Source organism: Prionailurus viverrinus, chromosome C2, assembly GCF_022837055.1.
Source record: "Prionailurus viverrinus isolate Anna chromosome C2, UM_Priviv_1.0, whole genome shotgun sequence".
Taxonomy (NCBI): Eukaryota; Metazoa; Chordata; class Mammalia; order Carnivora; family Felidae; genus Prionailurus; species Prionailurus viverrinus.
The window spans coordinates 69,689,558-69,716,878 of record NC_062569.1 but is presented as its reverse complement, the minus strand read 5'-3'; the positions used below and the strand labels follow the sequence as shown (position 1 = coordinate 69,716,878).

General features: G+C 37.2%; 1 protein-coding gene across 10 annotated transcripts in view; it reads left to right on the top strand.

The window, feature by feature from the left end:
• The window catches only part of TBL1XR1 (TBL1X/Y related 1), a 179,177-nt gene that overhangs the window by 73,334 nt on the left and 78,522 nt on the right, over positions 1-27,321 (top strand). For 5 of the 10 annotated variants that reach the window (XM_047874451.1, XM_047874442.1, XM_047874445.1 and 2 more), the window contains exon 2: positions 17,496-17,564. The exons of 1 other annotated variant lie outside the window; for it this stretch is intronic. The gene's annotated coding sequence lies outside the window, so the exon portion shown is untranslated. Of the gene's footprint in view, positions 1-15,266; positions 15,289-17,495; positions 17,565-27,321 lie in introns of those variants that run through there. 4 more of the 10 variants (XM_047874452.1, XM_047874444.1, XM_047874447.1 and 1 more) reach the window with 2 other exon arrangements.

Sequence of the window (27,321 nt, the reverse complement as noted above, 5' to 3'; positions counted from 1 at the left end):
CTTCATTCAGTTCTCTTTTGCCTTCCTGGTTCCTCTCCTCTGGCCTAAAGTAATTAATGGGATCAGAATCAAACTGTGTACTCTAAAAAAAGCAAAACTTAAGCCTTTTAAGAGCAACTACTGTTTTTTAATTTGAATGTGCATTTTAAAAAGAGTAGTACAGCATTAAAATGTTGCACCAGGATGTGATAATTATAATAAAGTGTTTAGGTTTCTAGTGAAGGGGGATGGACATATAAAATATCTGCAGTGGTGATAGAGCTTCGGTGGGGTATGGGTGATCTAAAATTTAGCTAGAGGACATAGCTTGTCCAAAGTCATGAAGGCATAAGGAACTAAAAATGTACTTGTGAAATGACACCCTAGAGATAGAAAGCAATGGTGTTTGATGATAGGTAGGTAGGTAGGTAGGTAGATAGATAGGTAGGTAGGTAGGTAGGTGTGGGAGATAATGAGAGGAGAAAGAACGTATTTCCAGTGTGGGTGACTGGATGTCGGAGCCATACAAAGAAGTAGAGAATATAGAAAGAGGAACAAGTTTGGGATGGGAGAGGAATTAAGTATATACATAGTAAATTTGAAATGCTCTGGGGACCTCTCTGGGGAGAATGATGTCCAGTTGGCTTCAAGTAACTCAAAACACTATTTTAAACAAATCTGGCAGGAAATCGCTATTTTTTTTATTCCGTTGTCCTCAGTGTAAGGAAGTCCATCAGGCGTATTGCCTTGGTTGAAAAATGGCTACTGCTTCAGGAGGCATCAGGTTTAAACATCTGCATCTGTTCTCCATTTTTAGGAAAACAAAAGATTCCCTAGCTGCCTCTCTTGCTGTGATGGCTGGGAGCCCCTGCACCCACCCCTATTTCTGCTTAGATCTTATTAACCAGGCTATTTCACATGGCTACCTCTAGCTGCAAGAAAGGCTGAGAAAGTATTATGTGGATATGTTGCTACTTTGAACAAAATTGGCATTATGTTAGCAGGGAGGCTGAAGGCAACTAATAGTTGTTATGTAAATAAACAGTGACCCAACAGAGAAATCCATTATTGCCTCTTTCACTTGAAAATTACAAAACCCACAGACAAACAATAACAACAAAAACAAACAAAAAAAAACAAATCTGAATTTTCACATAATCAAGTGCTGTTCAATTATAAATTTTGGGGTGCATGCCTATTAAAAATAATTTTTTTGCTTTGGATTTTATCAAAGTTGATGGGGAAGCAGATTGAGCTACGAAGAATGGGTGGTAGGATTCAAGGAACCAGTAGACGTTATAGATATATTTAGGAAAGAGAATTGATCAAATTTAGTGATTGATATGGCTGACAAAGGAGACAGGGAAGAGTCAAGGATAACTTTCAGGATTTTGTTTTGGGTAATGAATATTAAACCAAAAGCAACACAGTATTCTGCAGAAATGGCTATAGTGTTTTTGTGCCTTCCAGGACTTTTGATAAACTTCCAAAAGTAGGAGGATTATGCATTTTAAAATTCCATGCTCCCTAAGGAATTCTGATATATAAATAAATATAACCTAACCCTCATCAGTGAAATTCCTGATTTCTGTTATGTCTCTGTTTTTTTTTTTTTTTTAATTTTTTTTTCAACATTTATTTATTTTTGGGAGAGAGGCAGAGCATGAACGGGGGAGGGGCAGAGAGAGAGGGAGACACAGAATCGGAAACAGGCTCCAGGCTCTGAGCCATCAGCCCAGAGCCTGACGCGGGGCTCGAACTCGCGGACCACGAGATCGTGACCTGGCTGAAGTCGGACGCTTAACCGACTGCGCCACCCAGGCGCCCCATGTATCTGTTTTTAAACAATTAAACCTACATAGTGTTTCAAGAACTAGTTGGTTGTATGAAACACTCGAAGTTCAGAGTATTTGGAAGCTGGGTAATGATAGGTGACGAAAAGTAGTATTTATTGGTGGGTGGATGTAAGCTGTCTTCAGGTGGCTGCCTGTGATCCTTGCTGTGCTGATTGTGCCCTCCCTGTGGCAGTAAGAGAACATGGCTATAGATCTCTTTCTCCTAAGTGATACTTTCAACTTTCATTAAAAGATCTTTATCATGTTGTTGTAAAGGAAAATTATTGGAAACAAAAGCTTCGAAAAGAGATTCAAGAGACATAGAAGAGGAGAGTGGTTAAGAATTTAACCTGGCATCTGATGTCCGCTTACTTGGCCTTACTGTTGATCTTGGTCTAGGAACTGCTCTGAGCCTTAGTTAACCTGTTTTTGAAATAGATGCAATACTTACTATACAGCTTGTTATGATATTTAAATGATCCTGAGTGTGCAAGCAGTGCAGAGCTTAATATTTCACTACTTCTTGTAAGACTATTTAACTTCTGGGCCTCAATTTCCTTTTGAACTACACTGCTTTAGCTTTGTTTAGCCTTCATATCATCAAAAGAGATTTTCTATGTTGTTTGTAAGATATCTTGTAGTGTGTTGGTTTGGTTTTCTGTCTGTATTGGCATATTTCTCAATTCAAGCCAGTCATTGCTTATAGGAGGTGAATTGCTCCTAGAAGCTTTAAGTTACAGGTCCAAGACCACTGACAACCTAGAGGCAGAGTAGAGATGAGGTCCCATGTGTGTTGTAAGACAAGGAGTCACCAAACCTTTTCTCTTTCTGTGGATAAATAACCTTGGTTCAGTTTTGGCTGTGTTTCATTTAAAACATAAAAGTGGAATGTCCAGCAGTATTACCAGCCAACATGGGGGCATGGCAGAGTGGTCCCTGACTTGTGAACTGCATCTGGACTGGGAGTACATATGTGGAGGGAAGGTGGGGTACATTCTTACAATGGAGCATATGCTTTGATGGGTTGGATCCGCAGGAAGCTAGGCCCATGAAAATCTTACCCTTTGTGGAGTTTGTGGTTTTTAACCCAAAGTAGCTTCCATGTCCTTTCGTGAATTCTTGCTCCCTCATACCTGAGCAGTGAAGTGGTGGTGGTGGGACGGAGAGTTGTGAAGACTATAGCTCCTGGATTGTGTGTTCTGCTGACACGCCTGGCTTGAAGCTCTCGGATAGTCTTTTCCTGTCCTATATCCTTCCAAGTAAACTCAGTAGCCGCCTTTGTTTTTTTGTGAGTTCATCTAATCCAGTCTGAGTCATCAGAATGCTCTTTATCTGATTGATTAGCCTTGACTTGAAATCAGGAGGCCAGTGAGCAGTCCTATGCAACAGATTTTCATTCTGTTTGTGGCAAAGATAGTTTCCTCATAGTATTCTTTAAACAATTTCTGGCTTATATTCCTTCTTAAGGAGAAGAGGTTGAGATTTAGTTGCCATTCCCCTATCTGCACAGATCCTCACCAGCGCCTTGTCATTTAATACTCATTGGAACCCAGAATTCCGTTTTAGGTATGATAGTAGGCACAGTTATCGAGATAACTTAATTTTTTTCTAGGAATTTACAGTTGGAGGTATTGAAATAAATTCACCTAACCTTTTTAATTCTAGCTTTGTGCATTTTCATAAACTAGTCTCACTGTCTCTTTATTTTTGTTCTCAAGAATATTGGTTGGACATAGTAAGGGGGGTAAATGACCAACAGTTCTTTTTTAAAAAAAAAAATTTTTTTTTAAGTTTATTTTAAAAAACGTAAAGGGCATGAGCAGGGGAGGGGCAGAGAGAGAGGAAGTGAGCAAGAGAATCCCAAGCAGGCCCCACACTGCCAGCGTGGAGCCTGATGCGAGGCTCAAACGCATGAACTGTGAGATCATGACCTGAGCTGAAATCAGACGCTCAACCAACTGAGCTGCCCAAGCTCCCCAAGACCAACAGTTCTTAATAAGCATTTGAGGAAGCCTTGGTCTATATCCCACATTTGGGTTTTGTTACTTTTACCTTGTTCAGTATTTTAAAGTAGTGATGGCAGGTAAATATACACAGTATCAGGTACAATGTAAACCTTTGTTGGATATTTAAAAATTGAGCCTGTGTCTAAACTGCAGTAGAACTTAAAGTGACTAGACATTCCATTTCACTGGCATATTTTTCTGTTTTATTTTCTGGGTTTTGTTTTGTTTTGTTTTGTTTTTGTATTTTGTGTCTTGAAAAAGTTAGAAGCTTTTTAATGTTAACTGTGCAAGAATGCTTGTGTGAAAAATACTTTGATTAAACAGACTGGGCAATTACAAAAGTTTTTAAAAATATAACATATCTTCTTTCTCATTTGATAACATTTATGATGGCCTCTATAATATTATAGTGCTAAATATTTATTTATAAAATTATTTTTAAAAATATTTTTTTTTAAATTTTTTTTTTTCAACGTTTATTTATTTTTGGGACAGAGAGAGACAGAGCACGAACGGGGGAGGGGCAGAGAGAGAGGGAGACACAGAATCGGAAACAGGCTCCAGGCTCCGAGCCATCAGCCCAGAGCCCGACGCGGGGCTCGAACTCCCGGACCGCGAGATCGTGACCTGGCTGAAGTCGGACGCTTAACCGACTGCGCCACCCAGGCGCCCCTTAAAAATATTTTTAAAGTAATCTCTGTGCCCAGCATGAGGTTTGAAGTCAACCCCGAGATCAAGTGTTTCCTGCTCTACTAAGTCAGCCAGCCAGGTGCCCCTATAATGCTAAAATATTTAGGTAAACTTATCATTTTATAATGCCTAATATCTACCCTAGAATTATAGCTTTATAACACACAGCAAATGTAGGGCTAACTTTTAAAATTAACAGTGTTTAGGAGAGAGGTTAATAAAATTTTTCTTCCTCTTTGCTTTCTCCTCAGAGTTCTATTGTCTACAGCCAGATAACTCTTTTAACAGTTAGTACAGACAACAGCCCAACAATGACAATTCTACCATCTAATGTGGCTGAAAGATGAAACATTGGCATTAAATTCTGTTGCTTCCTAATCTCCTGAAGGAAAATCTGGCTTCTTAGTTTCTGTTTTCTCGAGTAACTGATGCATCACTAATGGAGAGAGTTCATTTATAGTATGTAGGTCCTTTGTTGTTGAGGGAATCTCTGGTTGCTTTGATATTAGAGAACTGGGAAAAGATCAGAAGATTGACATTTTGTTTTATTTATTTATTTTAATTTTTAGCATTTATTTATTTTCTTTGAGAGACAGAGACAGAGCGTGAGCAGGGGAGGGGCAGAGAGAGAGTGAGACGTAGAATCCGAAGCAGGCTCCAGTCTCTGAGCTGTCAGCACAGAGCCCGACGTGGGGCTTGAACTCATGAACTCTGAGATCATGACCTGAGCCGAAGTTGGACGCTCAACTGACTGAGCCACCTAGGCACTCCTGACATTTTGTTTTAAATGCAATTCTGTCTATAGATAGTTTAATGAAGCTGATTTAAAAAATAATTGCAAGTCTACAGTTTACTTGTTTTCCATATTTGTAAGTTATATTATGACTTAGGGTTGTTAAAAAAACTTAAAAAACATCTTTTGCAATAACATTTTAGTTCACCTTATACAAGTGATTTTTGGTGTCCACTTGTCGTTAAACCATGTCAAAGCTAAAATACAAGCTCATTTTCTCTTAATTTAAAATACACACAACTCATTTCTTCTCACCCACTACTTAAAAATTTTTTTTAATGTTTATTTATTTTTGAGAGCGAGAGAGACAGAGCATGAGTGGGGGAGGGGCACAGAGAGGGGGAGACACAGAATCCAAAGAAGGTTCCAGGCTCGAAGCTGTTAGCACAGAGCCTGACGTGGGCCTCAAACCCATGAACTATTAGATCATGACCTGAGCCAAAATTGGACTCTCAGCCGATTGAGCCACCCAGGCGTCCCAACTTCTCACCATCTACTTGATGAACATTAGCTAGTTTTGGCAAAACTTATGGCTAACATGTTTTCCTGCTTGCATTTGCTGTGGTGAAGAGAGTTCATTTCCAGGACCAGTCTGTTACTCTCTGCCTTCATTGTTCTTTCTTTGCTTGTTTATTTTTAATACTTCCAGTTGCTATTTTTATAATCTCATGGTTAAGTCATAAGCAGGTTTGTTTTGTTTTTTGTTCTTTTGCTTAGAACCTGAAGTTTTTTTTATCTTTTAATACTATACTCTTCTTAACCCTGTTGTGGCCTTTTAAACTAAGCAGTTAACAATTAGCTGCTAGTATTTATTAGTATACTGTGTGAAAACATCTTTAGGAACTTAGTAGGATTGGTGCCCTTATTTTTATTATTTAAAACATTTTTTTTTTAATGTTTATTTTTGAGAGAGGGAGGCACAGAATCAGAAGAAGGCTCCAGGCTCTGAGCTGTCAGCACAGAGCCTGACGCGGGGCTTGAACTCAGAAACTGCAAGATCATGACCTGAACTGAAGTTGGATGTTTAACTGACTGAGCCACCCAGGCACCCCTATTTTTATAGTTTCCTTTGAGAGAGAGAAAGCATGTGCACACATGAGCGTGGGAGGGGCAGAGAGAAAGGGAGAGCCAGAATCCCAAGCAGGCTCCGTGCTGTCATGACAGTGCAGAGCCGGATGTGGTGGGGCTTGGTCTCACAATCTGTGAGATCATGACCTGAGCTGTGGTGAAGAATGGAGGCTTACTGATTGAGCCACCCTGGCACCCCAGTGTGCTCTTGTTTTTGAATCATTGTTTTTTATTTATTTTTTAAACAATAAACTGAACTCTGTTCATACTTGTTGGGCTATCAAATACACTCTGCAGAGTATAGCATTTTACAGTAGCCTCATTTTACACGTGAGGACATGCTTATGGTTATATGGATATGATATGAAGGGGTTAAACTTGTAAACAGTAGTTCTTTCCATTCTACATCTGTCTTCTTAAAATGTTTTTTTTCAACATTTTTATTTATTTTTGGGACAGAGAGAGACAGAGCATGAACGGGGGAGGGGCAGAGAGAGAGGGAGACACAGAATCGGAAACAGGCTCCAGGCTCCGAGCCATCAGCCCAGAGCCTGACGTGGGGCTCGAACTCGCGGACCGCAAGATCGTGACCTGGCTGAAGTCGGACGCTTAACCGACTGCACCACCCAGGCGCCCCTACATCTGTCTTCTAAGTGTCTGAAGATCACAGAGAAATACTGAAGTTTTAATCCTTTTTTAATCGAACTTCATTGTTCCATGTGGTGCCACATAAGACAGTGTTTGAATGCCTTAGAAAATTTCTTTCCCACTAAATGGCTATAGTTTTAGTGGAGAATGCTTGAATGATTTTTTTTAAGTTTATTTATTTATTTTGAGGGAGAGAGAGAGAGAGAGAGAACAAGTGGGGAAGGAACAGAGAGGGAAGGAGAAAGAATCCCAAGTAGGCTCCTCACTGTCATTTCAGAGCCTGATGCAAGGCTTGAATCACGAACCATGAGATCATGACCTGAGCTGAAATCCAGAGTTGGATGCTTAACTGAGTCACCAGGTGCCCCTTTAATAATTTTTTTTTTTTACTTTGTCTGTTAGTTTGATTTTTTTAATGTCTTTTTAAAAAATGTTTAATTATTTATTTTTGAGAGAGAGAGAGAGAGAGAGAGAGAGAGAGAGAGAGAGAATCCCAAGCACACTCCAGACTGTCAGCCCAGAGTCTCATGTGGGGCTCAAACTCATAACCGTGAGATCATGACTGAGTCGGTATCAAGAGTCAGACGCTTAACTGACTGAGCCACCCAGGTGCCCCTATATCTATCTTTTTTTTTAAAAAAAATGTTTGTTTGTTTGTTTGAGAGAGAGAGAATGCAGGCAGGGGAGGGACGGCGGGGGGTGGGGCGATGGACAGAGAATCGGAAGCATGCTCCATGCTGACAGGCCAACAGCAGTGATGCTGATGCAAGGCTTTAATTCACGAACTGTGAGATCATGATCTGAGCTGACTGAACCACCCAGGCATCCCTTTATACCTTTAGGTTATTTGTCCTAATAGGTTTATGCTCCATCCTGGATCAGTAGAATTTTGGGTGGTCTTGGGAATTACTTCAGTACCAACATAGTGTATTGCCTGATGCCCGTGTGTGTGTGTGTGTGTGTGTGTGTGTGTGTGTGTGTGTGTGTGTGTGTCAGAGAGAGAGAGAGAGAGAATGTGTATGTATGAATAGTTTCATTGGAAAAAGTAATACCTATTCCTTCATGTATTGTATTTGGCTGCTTTGCAATATAATAACAGAGTTGAGTAGTTGCGACAGAGACTGTGTGGCTTGCAAAAACCCAAAATACTTAACTTTCTGGCCATAATTTGCCAACCTCTAGACCATTGCTTAGCAGTGCCTAAAAACTTAAGATGAAGCAGTTGTAGTATTCATTTAGTCTCAGTCTGTACTTTATTATAACTTGAGTGGTAGTCAGGGAGAGGAAAGTGGTGTTTTGTATTGAAGTAAATAAATTGAATTAAGAAAATGGATCTTCTTTTCATGACCCCTAGAGAGAAAAGAGAAAGAGAGAGGTAAGGGTGTGTGTGTGTGTCCCCGTCCCCATCCTCGTCCCCCATCCCCACCCTCATCCCCCATCCCCACCCTCGTCCCCCATTCCCGTGTTTGTGTGTCCTGAGTGGGTCAGGCAGACAACATAGCTTGTATTTGCTTGTTTAAATGTTTCATTTTAAATATGGTGAAAAAGCTAAATGGAAACCAATTTAGCGAAACCAACATCAGATGAGAATTTGACATTTTTTAGAATTATAAATATGTCATTTATGTTATCACATGTTTAGAATGAATTTTGCCAGAAGACAGGATAGCCCTGATTTTTTTCAAAAAAAATTATTTTAATGTTTATTAATCTTTGAGAGACTGAGAGACAGAGCATGAGCAGAGGAGGGACAAAAAGAGAGCGAGACACAGAATCTGATGGAGGCTCCAGGCTCTGAGCTGTCAGCACAGAGCCTGACGCGGGGCTCAAACCCGCGAACAGCGAGATCATGACCAGAGCCGAAGTTGGATGCTCAATTGACTGAGCCACCCAGGTACCCCAGGATAGCCCTGATATCTTAAAGGACTGTATTTCTTTCTTTTTTTTTTTTTTTTTGATAGAAACATGGTAGTTAAATGAGCTTGTTTTAATTCACTGAAGGCAAAGCATTTGTTGGTACTGTCTAGATTATACCAATTTTAGAAATATGAACTCAGAGTAAGCAGTTTCTGAGTTTTTTCATGTGAAAATCTGTAAGGAAATACTCTTAGTAAAGACACACAAGAATGACTTTTACATCCTTCAGCAGTAGATAGAAATAAAACATTTTAAAATTCTGAACCCAGTATCTATTTTAACATAAATGCATTTTTTTTCTTTGTGCTCAGAAGACTTCAGAATGACAATTTTCATTTAAGTAATTATCTGCTAGCATGTTCTTAATTTTTTAAAAGTTAAGCTTATCCTTTTACAAAGTGAAAGTCGAAGATTTAGTTTTCAAGTGTGATGGAGAAACTCTGTGCTTCACTGAGAGGGTCAAGTGTGTCATTTTGTCACTCTGTTGTCACAGTAAGGTGTGTGCATTGTCACTGTGTGGTTACACAGGACAACTGCCATGTTCGGGCACACTCCACATCTGTTCTAATTTAAAAGTTTTACCAATGATTAATTATTTTGAGTAGTAATGCTGTTAAATGAACTTCTGAAAGACTTAGTATAACTGGACTCTTGAGTCATGGTAGCACATAGCACAGCAGAATACGAATGGGCAGTTTGTGTCCTGCATAGAAGTGCACGGCCAAGGGGACAAGTGGATGCTGACATCCAGGCCACACTGTCAGCAAGCCATTTCTCTCATGTGGGACGGTGTCCTTTCAGAGGGAAGGGCTCCTTTTTCTTACATATGTTATTTAAAAATGATTGCATGTGACTCCTATGCCAGGCACTGTTGAGCACTTTATAAATATCAAATTATTCAACTCTTAACAATTTATTTTCCGTATGAGAAAACTGAGGCACCAGGAGTTTAAGTAACTTGTCTTAGATGGGCTAGCATTCTAAATTCCGTAGCTCCGAGTCAAGTCTAATCTCTGTGGCTCCGCAGTACAGGCTTACCTCCCTGTACCAGAGTATGGCCTTTTTATTTTTCTAATTTGTCCTGCTAGGGTGTCGTTTGCACAGAGGTGCCACAGAGGCTGCTGATGGCCCTGATAGCACATTTGAATGCCAAGTTGAAAGGAATTGGACAGGGGGCTCCTACGACAACCGCCCCCGCCATCATGTGGCAAGTAACTTTCTTGCTGAGTGATACATCCAGGTTTTGTTTAACTTGTGTGACTTTGTTTAACTTTTGTTTCACTTCAATTGACTTGTGTGACAGTTTTCCATTATATTGAGCAGAAAAAAATATCCTTCTATAATTTCTCCCTACTAAGTTTTGTCACATGTAGCTGAGTCTCAGGCTTTATGTGCCTTTTTATCTAAATGTGGGTATCAGCATTGCTCCTTTTGTGCTTTTTGAATGATAACTCCCCTGTTTTGTGTTCTTTTTCTGGGTTTCTTTCTAAGGTGTTCTCACTATTATCCTCCCTTTTCTAATTCACTTTTGGGGAGAAGGGTGGCGTTTATCTTTTGTTCCTTACTGTTACTCTTGAAATCAAATTAATAAAACTTTTACTTGATAGTGTGATTCCCACTCTAATTCTGAGAACTACTCACTTTGCAGTGCTAATAGTTGAAAGAAGTGATCCCTCCATGCTCCCCCAAGATAGATTATTTATTAAACTCTGACTAGTCCCCATCGTGCCCTTTCCTGCCACAAAGTCCAGTGGTTTTTAACCCCCACTTAGAATCACTTGGGGGAGCTTTTCATGCAGTTGATGTGCATATTGTTACTCTAGACCAATTAAATCTGAATGAGGGACCTACTTTGTCTCACAATTAGGTTAGACTCTGGAAGGGCATTTCTGTAGGACACAGAAAGACCCAATATCCCTGGCATGACCATTTCATTTCTGCTGGGAATGTATTGTTCAGCAGAATGATTTTTGTGTTGTCCTAATTAGCTGTTCAAGTTCTTGGTATCTTGAATCAAATATTCAACCCTTGGGAAGAGTGAGAAACTTAATAAAATGTAGGAATTCTAACTTGTTAAGTGCTGGGTACCTACCTACCTACATGTGTGATCATAGGCAAAGTCTCGTTTTTCTTTTCATCCTGTTATTTATTAGACCCTGATGCTTTTCCTGTTCTTTTTCATCCTCCCTCTACTTGTTTCTTTCTACTGAAAAAATAAAAAGTTGAGCTGTTATCAGCTTTGTATGATCTGTCAGATTTGTCATATTTCTTTTTTTTTTCTTTTAAGTTTATTTATTTTGCAAAAGGGAGCGAGTGCACAAGTGGAGGAGGAACGGGGTGAGGGAGAGAGAATCCCAAACAGGTTCCATATTCCATGATCATGACCTGAACTAAAATCAAGAGTTGGATGTTTAACTGACTGAGCCAGCCAGGCATCCTCACATTTGTCATATTTCTAAGATATCATGAATTATAAATTGCACCATTTATTTAGTAATAGTTTTTTAGAGAAGGAAATTATAGTTACTTTGTTGATATATTCACTTTTATTTTTCATGTAGCTGACAATAATGTGTATTTATCTATACATTTTGATATCACCTTTCGAGTATCATAACTCAAGTTTGAGTCTAAGCCTCTTCTCATGTTCAGCTTCTCTTAACATTTTGGAAGTTAGTGAACTGGAAACTTTTGATGGGCAGATTGTAGTGCCTAAAAAATAAATTTGACTTTCAGTAACACTTGAAACTGCCAACCAAACTTTAATTTTAAAAACACTGTGGTTTACTATAAAGAGAATTTCTGGTTTTTATTGTCTTTAATTGCATTGCTTATTCTCTAATGGGCAGATCTCAGGGTACTTGATAGCTCTTTGTCTTATTCTTGCACAGTAATTTTTTTTATATAAATTTAATGTACAATTCAACCACATGTGTTGCTACCAATGAAATTAACTTAAGTGTAATAGTAGCATGATTAGATACCAATGCATGTTAAATTGTTATTGATGTGGGTTTGTGGTACTGAGTATATCTAATTTTTAGGAAATAGGGATCATAATACACAGCTTTTAAATCCATATTTTCTGAGTCACCTAAATAACAAAGAGAAGTGGAAAATTAGAGCCAGTAATGGCAGAGCTGTTTGATCTGACCATTCTGCCTTAGGATATTCCTCCTGTTACAGCTCCTTCCCCTTCCCCCTTCTTAATTGTCTGGCTGCCTCAAATATTACCCGTGTATGTGATAGGGTGGGAAATGAGATGGGGAGAGGAGAGGTCCAGACATCTAGATGCTTGGAGGCCTTGATGAATGCTTAGTATGTTACTAGAAACTGGCATGTGAAGGAAGACAACTTATTAAGTCTTTTGTGAAATGGATCAGTGGAATTGAGAAGATTCAGTTGAAACACTTTGCTTTACGAATGTATTTCTTTTTCTATGGTTCCAGTTGCAGGTAATCACCATTTATTTGTTGTTTTCAGTCATGTACTGAACAATTTAATTTGGACTTTATCTGTGACTTTTGTTAAGAAGTTCATTTAATAAAAATCTTTCTGGGGACTTTGGCTCAGGTCATGATCTTGTTGTTTGTGAGTTTGAGCTCTGCATTGTTAGTGGGATTTGGGATTCTCCCTGCCACCCCTCCCCCCAACTTGTGCTCTTTCCTTCACTCAAAAGAAATAAACTTAAAATCTTTCTAAGCAGATTGATTGTTATGTTTTCCTCTTAATTCTTGGAATGATTCTTCCAAATTCTGCAAAATTATAAATTCATTTGTAATTTCTATTTGTTAAGGATACCAGGTACAATTTCTTGAATTTATTTCTGGCTACGAGGTAATAGATTCGATTCTGTTGCTACTTTAAATTATAAGCAAGTTTTTGTTTTGCTTGTACCTTTCCCTGGGGAGAGAACCCATAATCCATTAGCTTTTTAAGAAATCTGTAAATCAAGTAAATTTACTTCTAGAGACTGGAGGGCAGTAATTTTGAAGATCAGTCAAAATATACTGTTGTGCTGTTTTAAAAGATTTTTGTATCTTAAAAAAATTCTAATTATATCTAGGTGGTAGATTTTAGGAGAGGTCTACTGAGTTACCAGTGTTCTTTTCTTTTCTTTTCTTTTCTTTTCTTTTCTTTTCTTTTCTTTTCTTTTCTTTCTTTCTTTCTTTCTTTCTTTCTTTCTTTCTTTCTTTCTTTCTTTCTTTCTTTTCTTCTTCTTCTTCTTCTTCTTCTTCTTCTTCTTCTTCTTTTTGATGTTTATTTATTTTTGAGAGAGAGACAGAGCACAAGTGGGGGAGTGGCAGAGGGAGAGGGAGGCACAGAATCCGAAGCAGGCTCCAGGCTCTGAGCTGTCAGCACAGAGCCCGAGGTAGGGCTCAAACCCAGGAACCCAGGAACCATGAGATCATGACCTGAACCAAAGTCAGATGCTCAACCGACTGAGCCACCCAGGCGCCCGTGATGTTTATTTCTTTAGAGAGAGAGAGAGAGAGAGAGAAGGGAAGAGGCAGACAGAGGAGAGAGAACGAGAATCCTAAGCAGGCTCCATGATCAATACAGAGCCCGACATGCGGCTCTATTCCATGACCCTGAGATCATGACCTGAGCAAAAGTCAAGAGTCAGAGGCTAAACAAAGTGAGCCATCCAGGTGCCCTAGCAGTGTCTATTTTTGTGCTGAAAGCCTTTTCTAAAATTAATACTTCAGTTATTTCAGGTAAAATGTTATGAAATATAGATTGTAAGAGCAAAGTTTTTTATTTGGATACAAAACCAAACATTTGGCAAACATTTATTTCATCATAAGAAGTAAAGCAAATGGGTTATAGTTTATGTAGTATGCAAAGTAGTTGGTAGGTTTACACTAATTTTATAACGTGATTGATCACATGCTCTTGAGTCGTCTTTAAATGGCAAAATAATCAGCTTTTATTTGCCACTTCCTGGAAATGGTACTGAAATTACTGGTTATATATAGCCAGGATCTCCTAGACATCTTTAGAATAAAAATTCACAGTTAAGTTCTTTCTTACCAATATGATTTATTTGTGCTGTAATACAGTTTCTACTGTTTTATTTTCAAATATGTATCTACCTATTCCCACATTATATTATGGATAATATGATACGTCATTATGGATCTTAAATACTGTGTGTGTTCTGTGCACTATTCTTAGTTCTTTTGTGGGACAGCAAGGTGACCGATAATTCCCTGGTCTCAAGAGGTCTGGCAGGGGAGGCTTGATAGTAAGCAGTAACACGGTTATAATAAAGGAGGCTCATTTTTGTGTCCTTGGGTAGTAGGATGCATAATCAAGAGGGGAACCTGATTTGGGCCGAACCTTGGAAGAGATGGACTCGGTTAGTGGCCAAAACCACATAATAGAAGGAAGTTCCTGGTACAGGATGAGTAATGTCATGGCAGCCAAAGTGTGCAGAGAACAGAGACACTGGTGATGTGCTGGTAAGAGTAGAGGATGTTGGGCAAGTGTGGTTATATGTTTATTTTTGAGAATGAGTGAGCGGGGGTGGAGGGGTGGGGGTGGATGTTGGGAGAGAGAGGAAGAGAGAGGATCTTAAGCAGGCTCCACACTATCAGTACAGAGCCCAGCGTGGGACTCAAACTCAGAAACTGTGAGATCATGACCAGAGCAGAAACCAAGAGTTGGACACTTAACGGACTGAGCCACCTAAGCATTCTGGGCAAGTGTGATTACTAAGGCAGGTGTAAAGGATACACATTTTGGGATTTCTGGACAACTTGAATTACTTTAGTACAAATAGTTTTAATATACATTCTGTCAGGTTATCTTAAATATGCATTAGATTTTTGTAATTCTTTGGAAGAGTATATAATTATATCTTTTAAAAACTTAAGAATTTTATAAACTTAAGAATTATGTGATATATATGCTTTATATATGCCCTCCAAAATGGCCAGGACGTGGCTAAATAAGTTGACTAGGAAAACAGCTAATGTCGGGACTTCCTAAATTTTTCAGATTGTATTATATGTGCAAATGGGCATACCTGTTGACATACCATTTTCCACAGATTTATTCACTCTTGAAATCCTAGAATCAAATATTTATTTCACTACTTAAATATTTATTAAATTACTATTAGGACTCTTTCCTTTAAGGAAATATAGTCTAAAAGGAAAAGCTAAATGAGTCAATGAAGAAAACAAAAGTAGAGAAAAACTAATTAGAGAAAACTGAGATTAGAGACATCTATGAGTGTGATGGAAGAAAGACTCACTAATCACAGAAAAGGAAGAGAAGAGAACCAGGCAGAGGAGGAACAAGAAAGACTAGCAACTGGAATGATCTAATTTAGTATTTTCCAAAGGTAGGTTTATTTGTGTGAGTTTGTGCATGGTATGTGTGTACACACCCTGGTAGTGAAAAACAAGTATCCATTGGGGTACAGGACTCTATTAGTCTATTTATGTTTGTTTTAAATTTTAAAAATTAAGTGTTACTAATATCTGACAGATGGGTTAAATTTGCACCCTCATTCCGCTCTGATGTCAGAAAGTTCTATCTAAAGTGGTACATAAAGGGATTGAGGAGGGGGGAGCTCCACAAGGCAGTTGTGGCAATCCCAGTCATTCACTTCTTTTCTGGGAGTTGCTACGAGTCTGAGCTTACTATTCTAAGTTTACTTGTGTTTGATAACGTAGACTTATGGAGTAATTTCAACTGAACCCTGCAAAACAGACAAATAATTGAAAGATTCATGCAAAAGAAACTGACTGTGAGAAATGTGAATAAGAATAGTAAAGAAGCAAATGGCAGAGCTGATACTTAAACTACTAGAATGAGCTTTTTTACCTATTATGATCTAATTATTTTAGAAGATGGCTAAGCATATAAGAGATTATCAAAAAAGATATTTGACATGTAGGAATACATCTTTGTTCCTTCAGTTTTCTATGTTTTAAAATACCTGTAATTTAGGGGCACCTGGGTGGCTCAGTCGTTTAAGCATCCTACTCTTGATCTTGGCTCAGGTCATGATCTCACTGTTGTGAGATCAAGCCCCACATTGGGCTCTGTGCTTGAATAGCACAGAGACTGCTTGGGGTTCTCTCCATCCCTCTGTCTCTGCCCCTCCACTGCTCACTTGCCAAGTGTGCACACACACATATACACACACATACACATGCTCCCTCCCTCCCTCTCTTTCTCTCTCTCAAAATAAATAAACATTAAAAAAAAAGTAAAATGTGTGTAATTCAGTAGCACATGTTAATTATTTATAAATAACTAGAATGGATGTATGCCCAAACTTTTCTCTGTTAAGGGTGCTCAGTCAGTTTTTGGATAACAAGTAGCCCTATATAGCTTATAGCTCAAAAACTCATGAAAACTCTGATAAAACAATTGATGTTCATAGCAAATGACCCTGAGGTAAACAGTTCTAGCTGTAATCTAGTTTTTGTTTTGACTCACTTATGATGTCTGTAGAACATTTGTCCAGTAGGTCTACAAAGGATCTACCAACTGGTTCACAAGTGTCTTGTGCCAAAAGACCTTGGTGCCTGCAGAGGCTGATATGATATTATATGTTGATGTAACTGTGTATAATTTCAGTAAGTGTGTGCCATGTTTAATAAATGTTATTTTAATTCCTAGATATTATAACTTAACTACCCGAAAGTTACTTAGTAGCCCTGAAGTTGTTTAGATTGGCCATGGAGTTGGCAGCACAAATGAGAGTTCTAGTTAATTAAAGATAAGATCAGAGAGGAGCCAACTTAAAGGGATTATATTCTTTCTACAGTTATTCAGTGTATTTGCTTAGTTATCTTTTTAGTGTTTACTGACTTAATTCACTGGTTTGGTGGAGGAGGTAAAGCTCCTGCATTCCTTTCTGTGGCATCAGCTTGCCCTGTTACATAAAATTGTACTCTAGCACGTGGTGGAATCTGCACTGGTCAGCTTTAGACCGGAGAGCCACCACTTTGACAGGGCGTCTGAAAAACAACTTGTATATTTTACACAGAGGGACACAGAAAATAACGTGCTGTGACTTAGCAGTTGAGATGATGGGGTAAACTGTAAAATGTAGACTCTAAAGAGATTAAACTTTAATAAGTTTTGATTGAAATTGTTTCAAAACCAATCATGCATTTGTTTTTATTATTAAACAATATATAGAAGATAAATTCATACCAGTCCTTGCGGCTTATGATCATAGATTATGAACATGCTATACTGGGCCCTATCGCAGTAATATTTGCACCAGTTAAGTTGAATGGGGGTGAATGTACACTTTGTGCAAATCCATCTTTTCCAGTCTCCCTTTTGTTCATTGTGTCAACCTTTTAGGAGTGTTGTAAAGATTCAGTGCCTGCCACTTACTACCCCAAAAGTTGCTGCTGTTGCTTATATAAGATAATAGTTGTTTAGGGGGGAAGGATAATCGTTGGTGGCAGGGACCTTACAGAGGTAAATAAAAATAATTTGATAACATGGAAACTTGTTGTGGGAAATCTCTTAAGCTGAATTTGTTTTAGGGCACACTGAATATTGTACTTTCCTTTTTCTCAGCAGCAGCAACTTGTGATTGGCGGTACCGGATATTCAATTGCACATCCCCACATCAATGCACTGCCAATGGTAAGAATTCCTCCCACTCCGAATGGTAGAGTGTTTTAATTGGTCTTTTTATTATTCTCTTACTTGGGAGGGTCTCTTAAGAATTTTTAAAGTTTGTCATAGGTTGACAAAATATATCTGTGTTCCCAGAGTAAAGAAATGTTTTAAAAAATATATGTAAGGTAAGGCACTTAAAGTAATTAATTTGTGATTATTTAGTTAAAAAGGAAAAGGGCGAACCCTTACTTTGGAGAGTTCCATCATCTATAGATTGTATAACCACTTGGCTGTAGTTATCAGGATGAAAACTATTATTATATAGCAATGATCTTGTATTTTAACAGGTGGGCTATATTTTATGAATAGAATTTTCTTGTTAAATAGTCTTTTTGCATATTGCATTTATCTTAATATTTATAGTTAATGGGCAGTTAAATGTCTAAAATTCTACCTGTTTTTAGTGAGTGAATGATTGATTTCCAAGAGAACCATCCTTACTATTTAAAAAGATTATTTAGAAACCTTTCTCTGTGGAATAAACATCTGTGAACTGTGTTATACAGTAGAAAAGCCAATCTGTAAGAGTTGAGATAGCTCTCTTTTCTGTATATGTCTTGGATAACTTTTGGCAAGAACTCTTCTGCAATTAAATGATAGAATTGGGCTAAATTTCTAAAGTTTATTCTAACTGTAGGCTGAGTGATCTCATTACTGTTAACTAAAATCAGAATGACTCTCCCTTACAAAAAGTAATTCTTTACCTAAGTGGTATTGGTTATGTATTTTAGAGTTCAATAAATAGGACAATTAATTACTTAACAATAATCAATTTCAGAATGTTTTCTGTAGTACATTATTAAAACTTTTTTTTACTTAATCAAATTTTTTATTTTAAACCTTAAATCAAATAGCTATAGAAACTGAAAAAGACTTCTAGAACTTGGTGGGAAATAGTAGATGTATCAGTCTGAAATAAAAGCTACTAAAAATTAACTAGAATCAGAATAAGTGGGCAAGATGAGTTATCTGTGAACAAATTCCTAGGAAATGATTCATTTTAAAGATGGGCTGGTCAGTATGTTGATAAGAGGAAAATTTCTTCTCTCTTTCCCCCCTCTTATTTTCTTCAACATTCCCCATTAACTGCTGAGAGAGAATGTTTTGTGTGGCCTTACTTGACACAATGACATGGTTCTTCATTAGTTTATGAGACACTTGCTGGGTTCTTTAGGGTGCTTGGGTGACTCAGTAACCATTGTTAAAATCTGCTGTTTTCTTCTGAAGCATTACAGTTTCTCATGTAAGAAACAGCTCTCTGGTAAATCAGCATCATCATTTGGATTACCTGCCCTTGGCTTTATGTTTGAAGTTCACATTTGATATCTGTTGGTTTTCTTGATAGTCTTAACTATTTGTGGCATGTCCCCCTTAAGAATCCATTGTGCGGGCCTGTTGGGTATGTGAGGTACAGGTGCTGTGTAACTGGCTACCTCTTCTAAGTGCCTATCTTCAAGTGAGTTTTTGAATGTGTCCCTCACAGACTGTATGTTGTTTTGTTTTTGGAACAGCTCTTTGACTATTTCAAATCAGGTTATTTCCAACACATTTACCAATTTTGTTGAGAATTCCTTAAATCATTTTTGAGTCATGATCACAGAAATTTATGTTAGTTCTAAAAATGTGTTAGTGTTAGAGATGAAAAAGACCAGGATTACAACATACTTGCTTATAGTCTAGCTGAGGACATGACAGCCATTTGTACATACTTGCATGATGTGCTAATAAATTTATAGGTATTGGTTCACAGTGGTGGTTTTCTCATGAACCTGAGAAATGCCTGTGTTTTGAGTTAAACCTGTGCTATGTAGTATCTTACATTCTTTCCCTGAAAATGAAAAGGAATGCTTTGTGGGAACACTTACCTTACCTCTACCACCCCACCCCCATCCTCAACTTTGTTTTTGATATAAATAAGCATGAGGGATTCATAATACTCTTTTTTGCTTATTCTTCACTTGGCTAGGTACAGTTTATTTTAACTCTAATTGTACCTTACATCATCATGGTTTACAGCTACTTTCCTAAATAAATGTGGATCCCACTGTATTAATAGAATCTGTTGGCCTACAAGTGTATATTATTATTTTAACTTTTTGTGCACATTTTCAGACATACACTGAAGAAGACAGAATAGCATAATGAACTCAGCTGCAGCGGTCAGGAATTTTGTTTCATCTTTAATCACCTTGTTTCCATGTCCCCCCCACCCCCTGTCATTTTGGAGCTAATACTTGTATCATATGATTTCATTCATACATATTTTATTTAGTATGTAGCTACGTAAGATATGGACTATTAAAAATTATATATATACATATATATATATACACACACACACACATACACACACAATACCATTAATCACACTTGAAAAATTGGTAATAATTTCTTTTTTTATTTGAAAAGGGATTTAAATATACTTTTGAAAAATTATAGTGAAAACTAAAATTTGTCATCTTAAGCATTTTTAAGTGTGTAGTTAGTACACTTAAGTGTAGTGTTAACTCTATTCACATTGTTGTACAACAGATCTCTAGAACTTTCTCGTCTTGCAAAACTCAAACAGATTGAAACTGATACCCGTTAAACAGAAAAATTCTCATTTCTCCCTCTTACCGGCAGCTGGCAACAAACATTTTCCTTTTCGGTTTTATGAGTTTGACTACTTTAGATACTTTATACTTAGTATAAGTGGAATCATACAGTATTTGTCTTCTGTGATTGGCTTACTTAGCATAATGTCCTTTGGTCTCATCAGTCATGTAGCATGTGACAGGATTTCCTTCTTTTTAAAGGTTGATATTCCATTGTATGCATATATCATATTTTCTTTATTCATTCATTAGTGTATACTTAGGTTGCTTCCATCTTTGGCTGTTGTGAATGATGCTGCAGTGAACATGGGTGTGCAAATATCTCTTCAAGATCCTGCTTTCACTTCTTGGTACATACCCAGAAATGAGATTGCTGGATCATATGGAAACCTCCATAGTGTTTTCCAGAGTGGCTGCACCATTTTCTATTCCCACCAAAAGTGCACAAGTATTCTGATTTTTCTTTGTCTACATTCTCTACATTCTGTCCAACACTTGTTATTTTCTGTGGTGTTCTTTTATTTTTTTGATAGTGGACATTCTAATGCATGAGATGTTGACAATAATTTCTTAATATCAGTAAGTAGCTGTTTAGTTTAAATGTTCCTCATTTGCTCATAAATAATGTTTCTAGAGTCACTACAAAATCCATACATTACATTTGGTTGGTATATACACCTTAACTCTTCTACCTCCTTATTTATTATATTTTTCCCTTTTAACTTACTTGCCATGTAAATTTCCTCATTCTGTGTTTATTATTATTATTATTATTAATTTTTAATGTTTATTTACTTTTGAGAGAGAGACAGAGTGTGAGTGGGGAGAGGCAGAGAGCAAAGGAGACAGAATCCAAAGCAGGCTCCAGGCTCTGAGCTGTCAGCAGAGACCCCATTGTGGAACTCAAACTCACAGACTGTGAGATCATGACCTGAGCTGAAGTCGGATGCCCAACTGACTGAACCACCCAGGCGCCCCTATTTTTTAAATTGCATCCCTGTAGTAAAATGCTTCTCTTTCCCTTGTACTTTTTTGTAAATCAGTAATTATATCTAAGAGCTTAATCTAATTCAGGTTTTTCTTGCTTTATTTTGTGGTGTTAGGGTGACAGAATATTTCATAAGGAGGTGCTGAGTACTCCAAGAAGAAATAGCGTTTAATTGTCTCTGTTTGTGAGATTAGGTTACTGTTGATCACTGCCTAGATCTCTTATTTCTATGCAAGCATTCAAAATGTTGATATCCTAATTATATCAAGGTTTCATATATGATCTGTAATATCTCTGTAAAAGAAACTTCCCTCATCAGATGCTTGGTTACTCTGTGGCACAGTTTGCACAGGAAAGGCATACTAATTACTTGATTCTTTCCTTTATTTACCAACTTTCAAGGTATTTGAGTTGTTTCCTAGAATCTTGGAAAAATAAACCAGTGAGGATTTTTTTCTTTTTTTTGAAGTGTCATTGAGCTTATAGATTTAAATAGTTTATGTTTATTGCATTGTAGTTTTTATTCTGATGATGATGATGCTCATTGTCTTGGCCAGATGAGTCTTTTTAAGTTGGCTTTTACATGAACTTCTTTTTCTTTCATATATGTAAAATATTAGGTATTATTAAATATAAATGTAATATAACATTAAAATATAAAATATAGAATATATATGTGAAATATGTCAGATATAAATATGTAAATATATAAAATACATATAGAAGTATTACATAGGATTTTTTGTCTTAATATATATTTATATATCTAAACCAGTACCACCAACATGATTACTAAAAACTGCTTTTTTGGCCTTTGTCCTGCTGGGGTTTACAGTGTTAAGTATTCTGTTTTATAGTACTTGAAGTACATTCACCTGTATGATTTTTCTGCCATCTTGTTATATAGTCAGGTCCGTTTGTTTCATTTTATTTTTAGTGTTTAGCATTTAAGTGTTTTGATTTAGTTTTGTTTTATAATTATATAAATCATTCATGTTAATTATAAATAAGGTACATTTTTATTTCTCCCCTTATAGGTAACCAGTTTTAACTATATTGCTATTTAAAAAATATATATATATAAGCAAACCCACGTGTATACGTAAACTAGAGATCATCTTAAAGCACTGTATAGAGCTAGCCTGCCTTCCTTTTAATAACTGTGTAGTAGTCCATTACATGGATATACCTAACTTGTTTCAAGAATGGGAGTTTTATGTGTGACCATAAATATGCATATTATTTTTTTAGGCAATTTGCCAAATTCCGTTAGACATTTTGGTATCTTCTGGTTTTTTTTCCCCACTTACAAACAGTATATAGTCAGAACTTATATATATACATATATATATATATATATATATACATATATATATATATATATATAGTCTGAAAGTTGAGAAATCGTATCTCACTATAGTTCTAATTTGCATCTTTTCATATTTTTTAGAACTATTTGTATGTCTTTTTCTTTGAACTGTTGAAAAGATTCTTATTTTCAAGAAAATCTGTCAACTTTTTTGATCCGTCTCTCAGACCTCCTATTTTCTCTTGTTCTGAGTCTGTAGTCATGTCACAACTTCTAAAAATTAATTTGGTTTAACAATAATATTTTTCTGCTAAGAAAACAACTAAGCTGACTGGCTGTCTTATGTTTGATTTCAGTGGAATTGGACCCTTGATATAACCATTTTATTTGGAAAATGAACCCAGAAAGTTCCTGTGGGTGTGATGGAGTAGTGGGGAAGTAAGAAAAGATAAAGAGGCCAGTAAGGATGCCTTAAACAGTAGATTACTGTTGTGGGCAGTTGAGACTCAAATCATGTAGGGACCTCTGGGAGACCGAATAGAATATGCCTCTGAGTTATTTCACTCAAGGGTCATTGAAGTGGGAGTAATTTGTCTACCAACTCCCTTTCCATATTGGTGGAGTTACGCTTTCGGGGTGGGCAGGTCCTCAGCAACTTCTCCCTGACCTAAACCTGTGGCCAGAGATGACCTGTAGGTGTTAATGGAAAAAAAGCTGTCTTGTTCCTAAGGAAAGTTGAGCGGTAAGCAGATGTGGGCTGGGCACTGCCAGCTCTGTTGCATCAGTGAATGTTCCAGTCTGCAGTTACATTCTCAGTGTAAATTAGTAAATCATTCTTCTCATTCATAAATTGCTCTAGTGTATTTTGTTAACATTTATTCTCTCAGAACTATATTATCCTAAGAGAACTGATAAAAGTAAGTTGTAGCTTGCTAGACTGAGGATAAGGCCCCAAAGAGTTGTGACCCTCCCTAGAGGTAGGATCATTGAGGTGGTGCATATTGAGAAACCAATGATCTGTTCCCTTTTACTATCTACTTTTTTTTTTTTTTTTTTTAAGTTTATCTATTTATTTTGAGAGAGAGAGAACATTCCAGGCAGGCTCCACACTGTCAGCACAAAGCCCAACTCAGGGTTGCAACTCACAAACTGAGATCGTGACCTGAGCCGAAACCAAGAGTCAGACGGACAGTTAACCACCTGAGCCAGCCAGGCGCCCCTACTACCTACTTTTTAATTATATCATCTGTGAATTAACTTGTTCTATTCATTGTAGAAAACTTCATTGTCATTATTTATCATCTTTTGTTGTCATGTGGTTTTGAAGTGGTGTTATTAAATGTGAAGAATGAATGGCATTACTATATAGATGGCATTGTATGAAGTATTCATATTCATTTGGTTGTGAATTTATGCCTCTGGAGAATTAATTTTCAAATCAGTAGTAAAATGCACGTTGGATTTATGTTAATCCCCTGTATCTTACCACTGGGTGATTGTTCTTTGATGTGAGGCTTCTGTAACTAAAATGGAACCTGAAAGATTGTGTTATCTATCATTTGAAAGTCAAAGAAAGCTTGAATTCTTACATAAATTTAAGCCTTACCTTAAATGTAATAGTAGAACTTGTTATGGTGGGTTGCTGTTGTTATTTAAAAATTGATCTTCATGCTTCACATAATTTTGGCATCTGTTCCCTAGGTTTTAATATGGACACCATGCAACCAGAAACAAAATGTAGCTCTCTTCTTATCCCAAGGAACCCAGAATAGAATGAGAGCAAGAATTTAAAACTCACATAGAGGTAGAGAATGGGTGTTAAATGGGAAAATGTTAGGGACCCCTGGGTGGCTCAGTCGGTTAAGTGTCCGACTTCGGCTCGGGTCATGATCTCGTGGTCCATGGTTCAAGCCCCACATCTTGCTCTGTGCTGACAGCTCAGAGCCTGGAGCCTGCTTTGGATTCTGTGTCTCCCTCTCTCTCTGCCCCTCCCCCACTCATGCTCTGTCTCTCTCTCTCTCTGTCAAAAATAAATAAACATTTAAAAAAAACGACTTAAAAAATAAATAAAATGAAAAGTGTCCTTGGGGCACCTGCGTGGCTCAGTCAGTTGAACTTCCAACTCTTGATTTAGGCTCACATCATGATCCCAGGGTCATGGGGATCGAGCCTCATATCCCCCCCTCTTTTGGGTGCTTGGGTGTTCTCTCTTTGTTAAAAAAAGGGGGGCGCGGGGCATCCTATCTTCACTTGTTTTCTGGCCTTATTTTTAAGTATTTCAAACTTTTCAAACGGTCTGTACTATGTTAAATTCAGTCTTACTAGTAGGTTCTAACACATTCAGGGGTGGGCTACGTGCTTTAATATTAGCAATACAGCCATAACATTTGAAGCTACAGGCCATTGCAAATTTCTTGAATGTATTGAAGCCATTAGGAGTCTCTATTTTTTACCATTCTTCCTTTTATCAATCCATCCATCTTTCCAGTGGATAGTAATGGATTTTTTTTGTTATTTAAGTTTTAATTTTTTGCTCCGAAAGGAAATTAACATAATAAAGTTTGGTATGTAACAGACAGGAGTTTCTGATTTTAATATGTACTATTTATTCTCTTGTCCATGTTCTGCCAGTTACTGCCTTTTTAAGCCAGTTACTTTCAGTCGTATCTTTTGATTGTTTTCCTTTGGTTCACTGGAACAGAGATCCTTCACAATGACTAGTTTCTCTCCTTCCTGTGATTGCCATTTTCTCCTATAAGCAGGATTGTTAAAAAAAAAAAAAAAAAAGATGCTAATGCTCTTATTTCACTATATTATTTGTTTCTAGTCAGATGTTTAATGGGATCATTTTATTATAATTTGACCCTTTTAAAAAATGACTTAGAACACAAGGGTTTGCGAATTTAGAGTAGATTACATAGAAATACTTCAAATGTGTAAAGTATTTGGAGACACCAAAAGACATTTGATTAATTTAAAAGTTATTTGATGAATGAGAAAGTAAATAAAAATCTGAACAGAAAAGGAAGGATGAGTGAATGTTCTGTGATAGAGTATAAATATCTTATTTAAATAAGTCTCTGTAACTTTGTGAGGTTTTTAATATCTCTATTTTATAGATGAGGAAACAATTATTCCTGTTTATAATCACTTAGATGATAAATTGTAGAGATAGCTCTGAACTAGGTCTTGTTTCCACAGTTCTGTCCTTTCCTGAGAGTGTCTGCACTACTGTTCTAATACAGAGATGGGAACCATGGTGAGATGGGACTGGGGTGGGACCATAGGTTCTCACAAAGCTCACTTCTCCTTTATTTTCCATGAGAAACATTTAAGGAATAAAATTGTTATACTGTCCTTCAAAACAAAAGAAATTATATCCATTTAAAAAATATAGAGGTTTCAGTATTCATAAATTTATTAAAAAAATTAAGGTTTTTATTTTTTTCATTCAAAGGAGAGATTTGATAAATTAGCTGAAATTTCAGAAACTAAGTCACAGTAAAGCATTTGATTTGAAAATTGTGAACTTGTGAAGTATATTTTGTGTTTCCTTCACTAATCTTTAAAATCATTTAATTGTTTTATAATGCCTTTTAATATATTCCCTACATGATTATACTTCCCTACAACTGTGGATAGGATAAAATAAACAGTGGCTGTCATAAAAGTAAATAGTTTATTATTATTTTTAATGTTTATTATTTTTGGGAGAGAGAGAGACAGAGTATGAGCAGGGAAGGGGCAGAGAGAGAGGGAGGCACAGAGTCTGACGCGGGGCTCGATCTCATAGACCACGGGATCATGACATGCATCATAGTAGGACGCTTAACAGACTGAGCCACCCAGGTGACCCAAAATAAATACTTTAAGTTCACGTATTTGGAAATGATATGTAAGCCATTTATCTACCTGTTTTTTTTTTTCTTTTATAGTGGCTACTCCCCATAGTAGAGATGGAAATTTATTTCAAGAACAAACTTTCTCTGATCTATCTGCCACGTGGGGATGACCTTTTTACCATCACCAATAAGTTTGTGTGTGTGTGTGTGTGTGTGTGTGTGTGTGTGTGTGTGTGTGTGAGAGAGAGAGAGAGAGAGAGAGAGAGACAGAGAGAGAGACAGAGAGAGACAGGTGACTCATTGAGACACCTTGGTCCTTGGCCCTTGTTTGCCATTGTGTCCTCCTCCCCTTTCCACCTCCACATCTGGACCTGCAGTCTATAGTTGTGGTAGCCACTAGTGATAATGTGGCTGTTGAACACTTGAAATATGACTAGTCATGGTTGAGATGTACTATAAATATAAAATGCATTCTGGATTTTAAAGATAAAGAAAAATCTTGATTTTAAAATACTGATTATAAGAAATGATCACATTTGGGTTATATATTGGGTTAAATTAAATGTATTAGTAGAATAATTGCCACCTGTTTCTCCCTAAAATTTTCATGTGGCTACCAGAAAATTTAGAATTACATAATGTGGTTTGCATTGTGGCTTGCCTTTTATATCTGTTAATAGTGTTGCCCTAGACCTTGCCAGTCACAGCTACCTGACCATAGGTTCTCCTTATTTGTCAGAAACAAGTAATGAGAGCAGTGAAGAACTTGGCTAATGCTAAGATCTGGGGAAACAGGAGTGACCCTCAAAGCATTCCTAAAATTAGTTCATGGTGTTGCCAGGTGAACTGGGGGAGACCCAGCCTGTCCCATAGGTGTCATCAAAAGTTCTTGGTCTTGTCACAAGAAAGAGTTCAAGGACAGACATGTGACACTGTGACACAAGTGAGGAAGTTTATTAAAGTGAAAATACAGTCTGGGGATGTG